Below are 16,609 nucleotides of genomic sequence, written 5' to 3'. Positions count from 1 at the left end.
TGGCTTGTAAGTGTACATTCAAAACGGATAAAGTAACAGTTCACCGTAATGACATTTTCTATGTAGCGTGATCTCCATTGTTAACTCTGCAGTAAAACCCATCCAGTAGACATCCTGACGGAAAGTAGCTCAAAATGACAAACTAAGGGGACTTCATTTGACTTTGTGTCTTTGCCAGTCACATAATCCCAAACACCCCTTGTCCGAGTCGTTCAGTCATTGAGCCCTACAGCCTATTCCCCACACTGGGCATATGATGCAGAGATGACATTTTCACGGGGAGCTAAGGGGCAGTCCTTGGAGTCTGGCGCTGGAGTCGTCCGTGACTCAGCCTTAGTGTCCGGGGAGACCGGGGAGAAAGGCAAATCACGACAGAGACAGAGTCTGTGTCCCAAACGGCACCCTAATGCCTATTTAGTGCACTGAATAAGGAATAGGGTGCTGTTTGGGACACAGAACACAGAGTTCCCCTGAGTTCCTGGCAAGGAAAGGACAAATGAACTGTGTACATGGTATTCCATAAAGCATGCCGAATCGATTTGGGGATTGAAAGGCAAAAGGCCCTACTGCTAAGGCTGTAATACTAATACTAATGTGTTGGTAGGGGGAACATTACAAGCTATACATGTACAGATAGCTGCAAGCAGCAATGCCGGGGTTCAAGCTGTGGGCCCACTTTGCCACCATCAGGACAAATTGGAAACATTGCCCTAGGATGAGCTACTTCTGTACTCCTTACCACGCTTGCCAATTATCAGAACTCAAAATCAAACAGATCATGCAATATGCTTTTAATGTATTTTTGACTATTTTCTATGATGTTGACTACATTAAAACATATTCTTCTCCAGAACCGCTGGACCAATCGGCACCCAATTTGGTACATAGCATCTATAGATGCACGTCTTCAAACACAACATTTTACAATATTTTACAACACTCTAGCTCAAACAATATGGCTGCTATGAGCCAATGAGCTTGCATTAATAACTTTTTCTGTCCAACAGCGCCACCATGCAGCCAAACTGAACCATCCTTTACAGGTTAGATAGAATCATATCCCGTATGTGTATTGTTTAAAAAAGATCCCAAAAAATCATATCCCTGAGCATGTGCGCCACATTTCATCACTCTGAGTCAAACAGATCAAGAGATATAAACATGTGCCCGTTATAGCGCCACTGAGAGGTCGATCTGAATGTGCTTAGATATGTTGAGTCTTGACAGTGTTTGGAAAATGTGCACCTAGTCTTGTTACAATACGATTATCAGTGTCGGAGTTATATGCATTTATGTGTCAGACCCCGCCCACGTGAATGTTTATTGGTCATATTGTTTGAGATGCTATCCTTGAAAAACATTATTTGTGAGAGCTTGGTCCATAGATGCCATCTATCAAATTTTGTGCGGAAAGTCTGTCATTCGGTGAAAGAGGAGTATAGTTTTAAGCGTTTTTCACAAAAAAATCCATCATGGCGGACCTTAAGGGTCCTTGAGGCAAATTTGTTCCTTGTGAGGAGAGGGACGTTTGCACGGGGTGAAGGGCGTGACCTTTTTTAAGTTGCATTTTCAATAGCTTGTTATAGCGCCACCATGTGGCCAATTGGCATAGCATTGCATGAGAGGGTGTGGCCCTTGGCCCTTTACCATCTGGGCCTTACCATCTCACAGGAATTCAATTTTTTTTATCACAAACTAAACGGAAGAACACAAATAATAATAATGAAGGCCAACAAATACAATTTAACTTTGCTGGCTTGAACCCCCGAATGAATTAATAATAATTTAAAACAAATGAAATGAGGGTTACTACAGCCTCAGAGAGAAATTCAGATAAATAATTAATAAATAAAAAATAAATAAAAAATGAAAGCCATGTTTTGGGTATTATTCAAATGAAGAGTTTCCAGATACTCTATGGACTACTCACAGTTAAAGGTACACTATATATACAGCAGTATGTGGAAACCCCTTAAAATTTGTGGATTCGGCTATTTCAGCCACACCCGTGGCTGACAGGTGTATAAAATCGATCACACAGCCACACAATCTCCATAGACAAACATTGGCAGTAGAATGGCCCTCACTGAAGAGCTCAGTGACTTTCATCATGGCACCGTCATAGGATGCCACCTTTCCAACAAGTCAGTTCGTTAAATTTCTGCCCTGCTAGAGCTGCCCCGGTCAACTGTAAGTACTGTTATTGTGAAGTGGAAACGTTTAGGAGCAACAACGGCTCAGCCGCAAAGTGGTAGGCCACACAAGCTCACAGAACGGGACCGCCGAGTGCTGCAGCGCATAGCGCGTCAAAATAGTCTGTCCTCAGTTGCAACACTCACTACCTAGTTCCAAACTGCCTCTGGAAGCAACGTCAGCACAAGAACTGTTCGTCGGGAGCTTCATGAAATGGGGTTCCATGGCCGAGCAGCCGCACACAAGCCTAAAATCACCATGTGCAATGTCAAGCGTCGGCTGGAGTGGTGTAAAGCTCGCCGCCATTGGACTCTGGAGGGAGCAGTGGAAACGCTTTCTCTGGAGTGATGAATCACGCTTCACCATCTGGTAGTCCGACGGACGAATCTGGGTTTGGCGGATGCCAGAAAAACTCTACCTGCCCCAATGCATAGTGCCAACTGTAAAGTTTGGTGGAGAGGAATAATGGTCTGGGGCTGTTTTTCATGGTTCGGGCTAGGCCACTTAGTTCTAGTGAAGGGAAATCTTAACACTACAGCATACAATGACATTCTAGACAATTCTGTGCTTCCAACTTTGTGGCAACAGTTTGGGGAAGGCCCTTTCCTGTTTCAGCATGACAATGCCCCCATGCACAAAGCGAGGTCCATAGAGAAATGGTTTGTCGAGATTGGTGTGGAAGAACTTGACTGGCCTGCACAGAGCCCTGACCTCAACCCCATCGAACACCTTTGAGATGAATTGGAACGCTGAATATGAGCCAGGCCTAATCGCCCAACATCCGTGCCCGACCTCACTAATGCTCTTGTGGCTGAATGGAAGCAAGTCCCCGGCAGCAATGTTCCAACATCTAGTGGAAAGCCTTCCCAGAAGAAGGGAGGCTGTTATAGCAGCGAAGGGGGGGACCAACTTTTGGAATGAGATGTTTGACGAGCAGGTGTCCACGTACTTTTGGTCATGTAGTGTATGTGTTCATTCCCTGTACTACCCACAGTTTAAGATTATTTATCCCCTGTACTAACCACAGTTTAAGATTATATATCCCCTGTACTACCCACAGTTTAAGATTATATATCCCCTGTACTACCCACAGTTTAAGATCTGTCCATATCCCCTGTACTACCCACAGTTAAAGATCTGTCCACATCCCCTGTACTACCCACAGTTAAAGATCTGTCCACATCCCCTGTACTACCCACAGTTAAAGATCTGTCTACCTTGATACCAATACTCACTCATGAACTAACCACAATCTGACGTCTGTAGCCATATTGGCATTATACCAAGGGACCCATACAAGTCCTGTGGTTATTAACATAATCAATCTCTTCCTCTTTACATGAGAACAAAATAATAAACACGCCATCTATAATTTACATAGAACTATTTGCTTGTGTTTCCCCAGCTCCATGTGTTGCCAGCCCACTAACCAGTCTGAAATGTGTGCCTGCGTCCCAAATAGCACCCTATTCCCTATAGGGCCATGGTGAAAAGTAGTGCACTTAATAGGGAAAAGGGGGTGGTATTAGGGACGCACACTGTGTGAGAACATGAAACAGAATGATGTAAATGATGTGAGCGGCAGCGCTAGGCTAGGCTACACGCTAACTATAGAGTCATTGAGACATATATAATGGAGGCAGGTTTGGCTAGGCTACACGCTAACTATAGAGTCATTGAGACATATATAATGGAGGCAGGTTTGGCTAGGCTACACGCTAACTATAGAGTCATTGAGACATATATAATGGAGGCAGGTTTGGCTAGGCTACACGCTAACTATAGAGTCATTGAGACCTATATAATGAGGCAGGTTTGGCTAGGCTACACACTAACTATAGAGTCATTGAGACATATATAATGAGGCAGGTTTGGCTAGGCTACACACTAACTATAGAGTAATTGAGACATATATAATGGAGGCAGGTTTGGCTAGGCTACACGCTAACTATAGAGTCATTGAGACATATATAATGAGGCAGGTTTGGCTAGGCTACACGCTAACTATAGAGTCATTGAGACATATATAATGGAGGCAGGTTTGGCTAGGCTACACACTAACTATAGAGTCATTGAGACCTATATAATGAGGCAGGTTTGGCTAGGCTACACACTAACTATAGAGTCATTGAGACATATATAATGGAGGCAGGTTTGGCTAGGCTACACGCTAACTATAGAGTCATTGAGACATATATAATGAGGCAGGTTTGGCTAGGCTACACGCTAACTATAGAGTCATTGAGACATATATAATGGAGGCAGGTTTGGCTAGGCTACACGCTAACTATAGAGTCATTGAGACATATATAATGAGGCAGGTTTGGCTAGGCTACACGCTAACTATAGAGTCATTGAGACCTATATAATGAGGCAGGTTTGGCTAGGCTACACGCTAACTATAGAGTCATTGAGACCTATATAATGAGGCAGGTTTGGCTAGGCTACACGCTAACTATAGAGTCATTGAGACCTATATAATGAGGCAGGTTTGGCTAGGCTACACGCTAACTATAGAGTCATTGAGACATATATAATGGAGGCAGGTTTGGCTAGGCTACACACTAACTATAGAGTAATTGAGACATATATAATGACGCAGGTTTGGCTAGGCTACACGCTAACTATAGAGTCATTGAGACATATATAATGACGCAGGTTTGGCTAGGCTACACGCTAACTATGGAGTCATTGAGACATATATATAAATATTTTTTCTTCCTCCTGTACATGAATGTGTAATGTGCAGTTCAATTAAAGGTTACTGTCGCCCTTCAAAAAGTGATTATTGAGGCATGACTTCTAATGTCTCAACCAATTAACTGGGCCAAACTCGCCTGAGCCGCGCAATTTAGACCATACCCATATATGGTCAGAGAGTAGGGCTCAGAAACACCCAAGGGACCAATACAGGCTGTAATACTGTAATATAATAGGCCACAGCACTAACACATCTATCTTCCTGTGGGCTGTGGAGGTGAATCATTTACTGCTGGGAAGCAGCAGAGACCAGAGAAAGATATGGGGTTGCGTCCAACATAGCACCCTATTTCCTGTACCTTACTCCATATGGTCCCTGGTCTAAAGCAGTGCTCTGCAAAGGGAATAGGGTGCCATTTGGTATGCAGATGGTTATGAATGAAGACATAGGAGCCGAAGCAGTAGGATTCATTCATGACTAGGATTGACTGGCCGTTTAACCTCTTACGGTGACAGACATCACATGACTGGGGTTGACTGGCCGTTTAACCTGCTATGGTGACAGACATCACATGACTGGCCGTTTAACCTGCTATGGTGACAGACATCACATGACTGGCCGTTTAACCTGCTACGGTGACAGACATCACATGACTGGCCGTTTAACCTGCTATGGTGACAGACATCACATGACTGGCGTTGACTGGCCGTTTAACCTGCTATGGTGACAGACATCACATGACTGGGGTTGACTGGCCGTTTAACCTGCTATGGTGACAGACATCACATGACTGGGGTTGACTGGCCATTTAACCTGCTATGGTGACAGACATCACATGACTGGCCGTTTAACCTGCTATGGTGACAGACATCACATGACTGGGGTTGACTGGCCGTTTAACCTGCTACGGTGACAGACATCACATGACTGGCCGTTTAACCTGCTATGGTGACAGACATCACATGACTGGCCGTTTAACCTGCTATGGTGACAGACATCACATGACTGGCCGATTAACCTGCTATGGTGACAGACATCACATGACTGGGGTTGACTGGCCGTTTAACCTGCTATGGAGACAGACATTACATGACTGGCGTTGACTGGCCGTTTAACCTGCTATGGTGACAGACATTACATTTATTTTTTTTCACTCGGGAGCCCAGGTATGCCGGTATGTACACAGTAACCTAGAGACAATATGTGGACTAATGCTTCTTTTTAAGTGATAATGCCGTCGAAGACTCGGGACGGCAAACCGTGCCAATATATCCTTCAAACACCAGCTTCGAGGGCATTATCACTTTTATACAACGGGTTACCAACATATTCAAATAATGATTGACATATTTTCATTAAAAACGTTATTTTGATGAATTTATTCATACTATTTCATCCTACCACAAGATATAGTCCCGACACAAATCTAGGTTTGCTACCCAATCCGGCTGGTTCGGTTCGGTTGCCAGAGTCGTGACCCCAGTCATTCAGTCTTTTTGTTCTGTATCTATGGACGCGACCCTGTCTTTCATTCTAAATGTTCCATTGCCATACTGGCTGGCAACGTTCTTATCCCTTGCTAGCTAGCCAACTACGGCTAACTTACAGTCACGTCAAAAAGTGCAGTCAGAATAACAGCAAAGTAGTCGCATTTGCGTTTGTTTAAGCAGTTTTCTAGTGACATTTATTTGGATACATCCATAATAATTAGCTAATGAGTCACGATTTCGCCTGGCATAGAAAATGTGCTCTATCGTCAGGACACTGTTGTTCAGAGGAGCTAGCCAACAACACACAGCTAACACAATCACTTCAAACTGAAGCTGGAAAGACTGCAAACTAGCTTCACTTCGTTTCGTTTGACATTTTTTCAATTGACATTTCTTTCATAAAAATGATGCCAGCTGATTCATGATTTCGACTGGCTGAGAAACGCTGCCTGACTGTCTGTCTCGTCCTGACTCCCTACACGTTCATTACTATGGGACAGTTGGAGATCGAATTTGAATTTTTAAACAATGTTGCAAATGTCGGAGAGACAGACAGCAAGGTTTATACAAATCTCTGCTGTTGAAAACTAAATGTTAGTCTAAAAGAAATGTGAGATAATGTCTAGATGCTTTTTATAGTGTAGATCAAGTTTATAAATTGCTTGGCTGGGCTGACAAGCATTGCGTAGTCAGATGAAACAGAGTAAATTGGAATTTTTTTTTTAGGCTGGAATGCGGTTTTAACCAAACAGCATTCAGGATTAGACCCACCCGTTGTATAATTCCTTTTACATGCTGACCACACCGGCAGCATTGCGTGTGCGAGCATTGCAAAATAAATTTACACATACATGTTATTTAATCATTTCATCCAAACTGATCGCGCGCGTCAACGAGCATCTGCGTAGCCAACTTGGTTCTATTTTAGACGCTTGACGCGCTGCAAGTCCTGCCTCTCCCATCTTCTCACTGGTTTTTAGGAGCATATACCCACATGGGTGATTGAAAGATGAAAGAGGTCCACACTCCAGTCCAGTTGGTTGCAGTAATGCACCTTAAAGTTAGTTGCCAACCGCAGAATTATTAAATGATTAAATCCACAGAAGAAGAAAAAGAAGAAGCCTGAACTAGGGGAGAAACTAGAAACTGACTAGGTTTCCCCTTTTATCTGTGGATTAATTGTCGGAGTAGAGAACAAAATATTTTGTGTGACTCAAAATGGGTCGATATTCTACAAAGATCCAGCAAAAAAAAAATTACATTTCATAGAAAATAATAACCCAATGTTTATATCCCAGGACAAATTAGCTAGCAAGCTAGCTAAATGTCCACGAAGGTTTAATATGTGTGTCGATCTCTCCCCAAATATAGTTGGTTCACAGTTGGTTTTGATATTTCAACATGCGTGTCCTGATCACGTCAGGTGGTGGTAGACAAACTCAACATGCGCACGATAATATCAGGGTTTATCGTGAATGCGAGGCTCATATTCACAACCACATGTTACAGAGTAGCACTGTCTGAGACACACTCAGACCACAAGGATGCCCTCTTGGTGTAATGCTTCAGACGTTGGGTAACAATGTGGGAGACCTCGGTTCAAATCCCTCCCGCTTGCATTATACACACGCCAATACTCACGTTGAGCTGTAGTGTCTCTGTCCATTGTCCAATGTTCTTGTATCCCGGGGAGCTGTTGTTGTTCATCTGGTACTGGAACAGGTCGTAACGTCCCGGAGCATCACCGTTCCTGTTGAACGTCACTGACGTCCCCGCACTTCCTGTAACAGGAGCAACGGCACAACTTGATGCACTATGTTACATCCATACACTTGTAAAGGCCGAGTGTGTTTACATGAAAATAGAATCACTTGCTTAGAGTTGCTGGGCCGAAGCGACAGACGCTTAACAGTACCTCTTCCTCTCTCACCAGCTCACGCGAGACTGGATCTCGGAACCTCTGTCTCGCAAACACACACGGCCACCCTCTTGACAACGTCTTAGCAAGCCATGCCACCGAAAAGCTAGCAATTTTGATGAGGTTACCAATCCCCATCAGTTACACCTAAACATACCTGACTGGTGCATATACAGTGCCTTCAGAAAGTATTCACACCCCTTGGACTTTTTCCACATTTTGTTGTGTTACAAAGTGGGATAATTTTTTGTCAACGATCTACAAAAATAGTCTGTAATGTCACAGCGGAATAAATATTTATGGAAAATAAAACACTAATATAGCTTGATTAGATAAGTAGTCAACACCCTGTGTCAATACAAGTTAGAATCCCCTTTGGCAGCGATTACAGCTATGAGTCTTTCTGGGTAAGTCTCTAAGAGCATTGCACACCTGGATTGTACAGTATTTGCCAATTATTCTTTAAAGAATTATTCAAGCTCTGTCAAGTTGGTTGTTGATCATTGCTAGACAATTATTTTCAAGTCTTGCCATAGATTGTCAAGCCGATTTAAGTCAAAATGGTAACTCGGCCACTCAGGAACATTAGATCTCTTCTTTGTAAGCAACTCCAGTGTATATTTGGCCTTGTGTTTTAGGTAATTGTCCTGCTGAAAGGTCAATATGTCTCCCAGTGTCTGTTGGAAAGCAGACTGAACCAAGTTTTCCTCTAGGATTTTGTCTCTGCTTAGCTCTATTCCATTTATTTTCATCCCCCCAAAAAACGACCAAGTCCTTGCCGATGACAAGCATACCCATAACATGATGCAGCCACCACCATGCTTGAAAATATGAGGAGTGGTACTCAGTGATGTGTTGTGTTGGATCTGCCCTAAAACAAACACTTTGTATTTAGGACAAAAAGTTAATTTCTTTGCCACATTTTTTGTAGTATTACTTCAGTGCCTTAATGCAAACAAGATGCATATTTTCTCCTATCACAGTCATTGCACTCTGTAACTGTTTTAAGGGCGCCTGTTAGTGGCGTGGGTCAGCTGTTTGTTGACCCGTTAGTGGCGTGGGTCAGCTGTTTGTTGACCCGTTAGTGGCGTGGGTCAGCTGTTTGTTGACCCGTTAGTGGCGTGGGTCAGCTGTTTGTTGACCCGCACCCGCCCGTAATAAAGTGAAAATCTGAGGCCCACACACAACCCTAACCCGCAAATATAGAAAATGCGCTATAGGCTACAGTCAAAGACGGAATAACAATTTTTTGACAGGGGGTGCAGGATAATTGTTTTGACAGGTGGTGCAGGATAATTGTTTTGATAGGGGGTGCAGGATAATTGTTTTGATAGGGGGTGCAGGATAATTGTTTTGATAGGGGGTGCAGGATAATGGTTTTGACAGGGGGTGCAGGATATATGTTTTGACAGGGGGTGCAGGATAATTGTTTTGATAGGGGGTGCAGGATAATTGTTTTGATAGGGGGTGCAGGATACTTGTTTTGATAGGGGGTGCAGGATAATTGCTTTGACAGGGGGTGCAGGATAATTGTTTTGATAGGGGGTGCAGGATAATGGTTTTGACAGGGGGTGCAGGATAATTGTTTTGACAGGGGGTGCAGGATAATTGCTTTGATAGGCGGTGCAGGATAATTGTGTTGATAGGGGGTGCAGGATAATTGTTTTGATAGGGGGTGCAGGATACTTGTTTTGATAGGGGGTGCAGGATAATTGTTTTGATAGGGGGTGCAGGATAATTGTTTTGACAGGGGGTGCAGGATAATTGTTTTGATAGGGGGTGCAGTATAATTGTTTTGATAGGGGGTGCAGGATACTTGTTTTGATAGGAGGTGCAGGATAATTGCTTTGACAGGGGGTGCAGGATATTTGTTTTGATAGGGGGTGCAGGATAATTGTTTTGACAGGGGGTGCAGGATAATTGTTTTGACAGGGGGTGCAGGATAATTGCTTTGATAGGCGGTGCAGGATAATTGTTTTGATAGGGGGTGCAGGATAGTTGTTTTTATAGGGGGTGCAGGATACTTGTTTTGATAGGGGTTGCAGGATAATTGCTTTGATAGGGGGTGCAGGATATTTTTTTTGACAGGAGGTGCAGGATAATTGTTTTGATAGTGGGTGCAGGATACTTGTTTTGATAGGGGGTGCAGGATAATTGTTTTGATAGGGGTGCAGGATTATTGTTTTGATAGGGGGTTCAGGATTCTTGTTTTGATAGGGGGTGCAGTATAATTGTTTTGACAGGGGGTGCAGGATAATTGTTTTGATAGGGGGTGCAGTATAATTGTTTTGGTAGGGGGTGCAGGATACTTGTTTTGATAGGGGGTGCAGGATAATTGTTTTGATAGGGGGTGCAGGATAAATGTTTAAATAGGGGGTGCAGTATAATTGTTTTGACAGGGGGTGCAGGATAATTGTTTTGACAGGGGGTGCAGGATAATTGTTTTGATAGGGGGTGCAGGATACTTGTTTTGATAGGGGGTGCAGGATAATTGTTTTGATAGGGGGTGCAGGATAATTGTTTTGATAGGGGGTGCAGGATAATTGTTTTGACAAGGGGGTGCAGGATAATTGTTTTGACAGGGGGTGCAGGATAATTGTTTTGACAGGGGGTGCAGGATAATTGTTTTGACAGGGGTGCAGGATAATTGTTTTGACAGGGGGTGCAGGATAATTGTTTTGACAGGGGGTGCAGGATAATTGTTTTGACAGTGGGTGCAGGATAATTGTTTTGATAGGGGGTGCAGGATAATTGTTTTGATAGGGGGTGCAGGATAATTGTTTTGATAGGGGGTGCAGGATAATTGTTTTGACAGTGGGTGCAGGATAATTGTTTTGATAGGGGGTGCAGGATAATTGTTTTGATAGGGGGTGCAGGATAATTGTTTTGATAGGGGGTGCAGGATAATTGTTTTGATAGGGGGTGCAGGATACATTTTTTGCCTGATGTAGATACAGTATGTTTCTGGTTGTAATACTATTAGCTTTTATGATGCTGACAGCATCTCAAGATGCAGAAAGAAAGGAACTCCTGTTCCCAAGTCCAAATTTTGCCTACAGTAGGTGTATCATTTTACTGCAAGAAATGCTTAATTCTGCAGGAGTTAATATTAAGGCTATGTGAGAGGATATAGACCTAGAGTCAGTATCTCCCATCTGAACAGTAGGCTACAGTTCCCTTGACATACCATAGGCCTATTTGAAGTCCCGCGTCACAATCATCACACATAACTTCCCCAAATCTTTCCCAAAACATACATTTTCTGGCCCTCCTTTCTCTTCTCCAACTCTCCTTTCACAGCTTTTGTCTTATTTAATTAAACTTCAACAATGTATTGTTTGCCTCCGTGGAATGACATTCACTTTTTTTTCTGCCAGTTCCCAAAAGCATTAGTTGGCAATTGGGCCCACGCACAGTTAAGCCCTGAAGTGTAGGTTTATGCACTAAGACCAGATAGCCTAAAATAAGGAAATAAAAACCTCAATGTAGCCTGTAGATATACATTTCACAACAATTATACATTTATGGATTTTTTTAAGGTATCGTTTCTCTTTATTCAACCCACCCGCCCTTCAGACAAACACTATTGAATTACCCTAAACCCGTCTGCCCCACGGATATAACCGGGGGGGACTGTGGGTTAACCAGCTCATCACTAGCGCCTGTATGTTTGTAGTGACTGGGTGTATTGATAAACCATCCAAAGTGTAATTAATAACTGCACCATGCTCAAAGGGATATTCAATGTCAGCTTTTTGTTTTACCCATCTAACAGTAGGTGCCCTTCCTTGCAAACTGTTGGAAAAACTCCAATGGTCTTTGTAGTTGAATCCGTGCTTGAAATTCACTGCTCGAATAGGACCTTACAGATAATTGTATGTGTAGGGTACAGAGATGAGGTAGTCGTTAAAAAAAGTATGTTAAACGCTATTATTGCAAACAGAGTGAGTCCATGCAACTTATTATGTGACTTGTTAAGCACATTTCGACTCCTGAACTTATTTACGCTCGCCATAACAAAAGGGATGAATACTTATTGACTCAAGACATTTTTGCTTTTCATTTTTTACTAATTTATTAACATTTCTAAAAACATAATTCTGCTTTGACATTATGGCGTATTGTGTGTAGATCAGTGACACAAAGTATTTATTTAAATCCATTTTAGATTCAGGCTGTAACACAACGAAATGTGAAAAAAAGTAAAGGGGTATGAATACATTGTGAAGATACTGTAAGTATAGCCTACGGTACATAACATACTCATCTCAAGAATTAGCTTTGCAAACTGGACGCAGTTCTAGAATATGGAATCCTCCTGCAGAGATTCTACTTCTAAACAAACTCTGTTAATCACGCAACAGCAACTACACCATTTAACTGGTTAACAGACTCCTTGGTTATTCCATTGATACCCCTGTACGCTTTAAAGTATCTCTAAAAGTCATTCAAAGATTAGTTTTTCAAGAGACATCTTTAAGGGAAGAGATTTTATGGCAACAGTGACAGGGTGATTAAGGAAGATTCTAAGACAGTACAAAACTGCAGAGTCCCAATGTGTCTGCTGTGCTGTGTGGGCGGCAGACGGAAGCCTGTTGCTCATCGATAGCTAGCCGCTTCGTGCTTCATTATGTCCTATCTCACATACTGACTGATGCCTAGACTCCCTCTGCTCTGGGGTGAATAAGTCATAGGAGAGAAAGTATCTGCCTCTGTCTCTGCCTCTGCACTGGGGTTATGGAGTTAAAGAGGAGAATAACTGACGGTTGTCTCTTCACTGGGGTGATGGAGTTACAGTAGAGAGGATAATAACTGACTGTTGTCTCTTCACTGGGGTGATGGAGTTACAGTAGAGAGGATAATAACTGACTGTTGTCTCTTCACTGTGGTGATGGAGTTAGAGAGGATAATACATGATTATTGTCTCTTCACTGTGGTGATGGAGTTACAGTAGAGAGGATAATAACTGACTTTTGTCTCTTCACTGTGGTGATGGAGTTATAGAGGATAATAACTGACAGTTGTCTCTTCACTGTGGTGATGGAGTTAGAGAGGATAATAACTGACAGTTGTCTCTTCACTGTGGTGATGGAGTTATAGAGGATAATAACGGACAGTTGTCTCTTCACTGTGGTGATGGAGTTATAGAGGAGAATATCTGACCAGTCTCTTTATTGTGGTGATGGAGTTACTGTAGAGAGGATAATAACTGACTGTTCTCTCTTCACTGGTGTGATGTAGTTAGAGAGGATAATAACTGACTGTTGTGTCTTCATTGTGGTGACGGAGTTATAGAGGATTATAACTTACTATTGTCTCTTCACTTGGGTGATGGAGTTACTGTAGGGAGGAGAATATCTGACTGTTCTCTCTTCACTGGGGTGACGGAGTTAGAGAGGATAATAACTGACTGTTGTCTCTTCAATGTGGTGACGGAGTTACTGTAGAGAGGATACAACTGACTGTTGTCTCTTCACTGTGGTGATGGAGTTAGAGAGGATAAAACTGACTGTTGTCTCTTCACTGGGGTGATGGAGTTACTGTAGAGAGGATAAAACTGACTGTTGTCTCTTCACTGGGGTGATGGAGTTAGAGAGGATAAAACTGACTGTTGTCTCTTCACTGGGGTGATGGAGTTACTGTAGAGTGGATAATAACTGACTGTTGTCTCTTGACTGTGGTGATGGAGTTATAGAGGATAATGTGTATATGTTGTCTCTTCACTGAGGTGATGGAGTTAGAGAGGATAATAACTGACTGTTGTCTCTTCACTGGGGTGATGGAGTTAGAGAGGATAATAACTGACTGTTGTCTCTTCACTGGGGTGATGGAGTTAGAGAGGATAAAACTGACTGTTGTCTCTTCACTGGGGTGATGGAGTTACTGTAGAGTGGATAATAACTGACTGTTGTCTCTTGACTGTGGTGATGGAGTTATAGAGGATAATGTGTATATGTTGTCTCTTCACTGAGGTGATGGAGTTAGAGAGGATAATAACTGACTGTTGTCTCTTCACTGGGGTGATGGAGTTAGAGAGGATAATAACTGACTGTTGTCTCTTCACTGGGGTGATGGAGTTACTGTAGGGAGGAGAATATCTGACTGTTGTCTCTTCACTGGGGTGATGGAGTTACTGTAGAGTGGATAATAACTGACTGTTGTCTCTTGACTGTGGTGATGGAGTTATAGAGGATAATATATATATATGTTGTCTCTTCACTGAGGTGATGGAGTTAGAGAGGATAATAACTGACTGTTGTCTCTTCACTGGGGTGATGGAGTTAGAGAGGATAATAACTGACTGTTGTCTCTTCACTGGGGTGATGGAGTTACTGTAGAGAGGATAATATCTATCTGTTGTCTCTTCACTGGGGTGATGGAGTTAGAGAGGATAATATCTATCTGTTGTCTCTTCACTGGAGTGATGGAGTTAGAGAGGATAATAACTGACTGTTGTCTCTTCACTGGGGTGATGGAGTTAGAGAGGATAATAACTGACTGTTGTCTCTTCCACTGGGGTGATGGAGTTAGAGAGGATAATATCTATCTATTGTCTCTTCACTGGGGTGATGGAGTTAGAGAGGATAATAACTGACTGTTGTCTCTTCACTGGGGTGATGGAGTTACTGTAGAGAGGATAATATCTATCTGTTGTCTCTTCACTGGGGTGATGGAGTTAGAGAGGATAATATCTATCTGTTGTCTCTTCACTGGAGTGATGGAGTTAGAGAGGATAATATCTAGATGTTGTCTCTTCACTGGGGTGATGGAGTTAGAGAGGATAATATCTATCTGTTGTCTCTTCACTGGGGTGATGGAGTTAGAGAGGATAATATCTATCTGTTGTCTCTTCACTGGGGTGATGGAGTTAGAGAGGATAATATCTATCTGTTGTCTCTTCACTGGGGTGACGGAGTTAGAGAGGATAATATCTATCTGTTGTCTCTTCACTGGGGTGATGGAGTTAGAGAGGATAATATCTATCTGTTGTTTCTTCACTGGGGTGATGGAATTAGAGAGGATAATATCTATCTGTTGTCTCTTCACTGGGGTGATGGAGTTAGAGAGGATAATATCTATCTGTTGTCTTTTCACTGGGGTGATGGAGTTAGAGAGGATAATATCTATCTGTTGTCTCTTCACTGGGGTGATGGAGTTAGCTGCCTTTGTACTACAACACTTACCTGCCTCTTCGAGGAGAACATAAGTGATGACAGCTGATGACCATCAAATTATAGTAGGCTGCATATTCAAAGGGCTGTAAATACTAAACAATAACACAACTGCCATAACAAAAAACATTTGATTGGTAAAATAAGGTTATTTTTAAGTTTAATAAAGAAACGATTAGTATGCACAATTACTTTGGTTCTCTTTATCTCTTCACACTGGAGATGTTTTAAGATGTTCCTGTTTGAACAAGTGGCAGAAACGTCAGCAGCAAAACTTCAAGGAGCGGCGTAGATCCTTTCATCAGTAGTGCTTACATGCACAACTAGCTTCTGTTCTCAATAAAGACAAATAACATTCCATTGATCAATAACTGCAGGAAGTAGATTGGCCATCACTACAGAGAGACGGATGGAGACCATATGTAATAACTACAGAGAGCTCCAAAGATATTGGGTCAGTGACACATAATATTGTTTTGTTTTGGCTCTGTACTCCGGCACTTTGCATTTGAACTCATACATTGACCATGAGGTTAAAGTGCAGACTCTCAGCTTTACTTTGAAGGTATTTTCATCTATATCGGCTAAACCATTTAGAAACTACCAGACTTTTTGTACTTAGTCCCCATTTTAGAGGATTTTCTGTTTGTTTTATGTTGTTGTGTTTCAGATTATTTTGTGCCTAGTAGAAATTAATGGTAAATAATGTATTGTGTCATTTTGGAGAAATGTATATTGTAATTAAGAATAGAATATGTTTCTAAACACGTTTACATTAATGTGGATGCCACCATGATAAAGGATAATCCTGAGTGAATTGTGAATATTTAGTGAAAAAGTTAGAGGTAAAATATCATATACCACCCCCAGCAGCAATTACACACACATTTTTTTTTTTTTTGGGGGGGGTGATATTTATGCCTAAAGATCGATGGATGTGTTCGTGTTACAAAGAAAATACATTTTCTGCTGTAAATATCATATGGATGTTCAGTATCCCTACACTTTAGCTAACACATCAATATCAGTTGTGTGTATACAACTTCAGCTGTCTACCCAGAACTAGAATGGCATTTCTATCTCTAGGGTCTATTTGCACACGTGTAAGGATTTGTTTCTGTCTAACATGTTGACA

General features: G+C 42.2%; 1 pseudogene across 1 annotated transcript in view; it reads right to left on the bottom strand.

Annotated features, from left to right (window-relative positions):
- Positions 1-16,609, bottom strand: part of LOC311138293 (metabotropic glutamate receptor 7-like) — a 252,959-nt pseudogene that overhangs the window by 108,865 nt on the left and 127,485 nt on the right. Inside the window, exon 7 of the transcript in view lies at positions 8,026-8,165. The product of the transcript in view is annotated as a metabotropic glutamate receptor 7-like (transcript). The remainder of the gene's footprint in view (positions 1-8,025; positions 8,166-16,609) is intronic.

Source organism: Coregonus lavaretus (assembly GCF_964263955.1).
Source record: "Coregonus lavaretus genome assembly, chromosome: 12".
NCBI lineage: Eukaryota > Metazoa > Chordata > Actinopteri > Salmoniformes > Salmonidae > Coregonus > Coregonus lavaretus.
This window is presented reverse-complemented; position numbering and strand designations above follow the sequence as displayed.